This window comes from Octopus sinensis, linkage group LG13 (assembly GCF_006345805.1).
Source record: "Octopus sinensis linkage group LG13, ASM634580v1, whole genome shotgun sequence".
NCBI lineage: Eukaryota > Metazoa > Mollusca > Cephalopoda > Octopoda > Octopodidae > Octopus > Octopus sinensis.
Window position 1 is genome coordinate 27,232,934 of NC_043009.1, and position 2,042 is coordinate 27,234,975.

At 37.0% G+C, this 2,042-nt stretch overlaps 1 protein-coding gene across 1 annotated transcript in view; it reads left to right on the plus strand.

Moving 5' to 3' along the window:
- Positions 1-596: 596 nt before the first annotated feature.
- The window catches only part of LOC115218261 (organic cation transporter protein-like), a 20,640-nt gene continuing 19,194 nt past the window's right edge, over positions 597-2,042 (plus strand). Inside the window, exon 1 of the mRNA XM_029788008.2 lies at positions 597-732. The gene's annotated coding sequence lies outside the window, so the exon portion shown is untranslated. The remainder of the gene's footprint in view (positions 733-2,042) is intronic.

Below are 2,042 nucleotides of genomic sequence, written 5' to 3' on the forward strand. Positions count from 1 at the left end.
AAAACATTATGTGCCGTATGAATATGTCCCTCGTTAAGAAACAGATTGGGTTTATTTACATTTGTGAAGAAAGAAGGATATCCTCCCCCACCCCTAACCCTAACCTTAACTAACCCTAACCCTAAAACAGATTGAAATGCAATATATGATTTTGATTTGATTTGATTTTTCCAGTTTCAGCTTATGAGCTGTGGCCATGCTGGGGCACCGCCATATCGATACTAGGGTCATAATTATGGGTGACAATTTCATATGACACCACTAGAAAAAACTGCCATTCAAACCGAAAAGATCCTAATTATTATTATTATAAGATATACATTACTTGGCTTGTATTATTAACCTTTCTTGTTTCAGAGATATCAGATAAAGATATTACACACATTTTAGGAAGATGTGGTAGTTTTGGACCGTATGAGCGCTAGTTGTTAGCTTATAATTTTATTAAATGGATGTTATCAGGATTTCCGGGACTGAATTTGACATTCCTCAGTGCCGATGTTTGCTCGTTATGCTACGCTCCAAACTTTTAATGTTTCATTAATCCCAGCAAATCTTACAGAGAATGCATATTTACAAATGCTTCAACCAGACGACGACGATCAATGTTCTGTATATAACAATAGTTTCACTGGGACATATTATACAACACCACCAAGTAATTCATCTAAACTACAGTGTTCTTATGGACGGAAATTTCTGACGGAGGAGTTTTCTACAATTGAAAGCGAGGTGAGTGAGTGAGTGAGCTAAATGCAGTAAAACAATATATGTAGGGGTGGGGGGCATTGGTAGTGCAGTGGCTAATTCTTTATTTAGCACTTTCATCCATTGACGAGGATTATTCAAAATAAATTTTATAGAAAATTTTTTGGCTTTTATACAAATGGGGGGAAGGAGGGATGAAAGAGAAAAGAGATAGGAAGTGAGGAGAGGAGGAGAGAGAGGAAGACAGAGAGGACAAAAGAGAAAGCAGAAACGAAGAATGTATTTGAGATGGTCTATGGGGAACAGGTAGAGATAATGCTTAATGACATTTGAAGATGTCAATTTCGTTTTTTAAAGAAAGGGAGAAAAAAAGTCAGAAAGAAGCACAAGAGGGAAAGAGAAAGAAAGAGAAAGAAAGAGTTCTCTCTTTTGCTTCTTCCTGTCTTCATTTGTGTTCACATATATCTAACGTTTTTTAAAATTTATTATTACGTTTTCCTCATCACTTAGTAACTCTTATTTTATCTTCCTCGCTTACTAATGTATACCACCCATCTTTGTCTGTCTGTTTGTTTGTTTGTCTGTATGTGTCTCTCTGTCTGCCTCTCTCACTCACTCACTCTCTCTCTCTCACTCTCTCACTTTCATTTGCACATAAACAATACGTAAATATATTAACTCACTCTTGTAGTCTTTTGCTAGTATCACGTTTCAATTACGGATGCACATTTTCATTGTTGCCCGAACATGAAACCCGATTGTTACATACCTTCATCTTAACGCGGTTAAAGATCTTCTCTGTTATGAGACCTTGTCATAGACAAAGCGTAAAAAACATTTTTCGAAATACGTTACGTAATTGTGTAATTCTAGCGCTCAGTTTTTGCTCCTATATTTATTAACAATATGGTTCCGGATCAGTCCCACTGCGTGGCACCTTGGACAAGTGTCTTCTACTATCAGCTTCGGACGGACCAAAACCTTGTGAGTGGATTTGATAGACGGAAACTGAAAGAATCCCGTCGTATATATATGTATATATTTATGTATGTGTGTGAATGGGTTTGTGTGTCTGTGTTTGTCCCCCCACCAACATCGCTTGACAACCGATGCTGGTGTGTTTACGTCCCCGTAACTTAACGGTTCAGTAAAAAGGTGACCGATAGAATAAGTACTTGGCTTACAAAGAATAAGTCTTGGGGTCGATTTGCTCGACTAAAGGCGGTGCTCCAGCATGGCCATAGTCATATGACTGAAACAAATAAAAGAGTAAACCCTTTTAAATTTCTTTTAAAATATTTTTAGCATGTCTGATTTCCATATAGATTTTTATT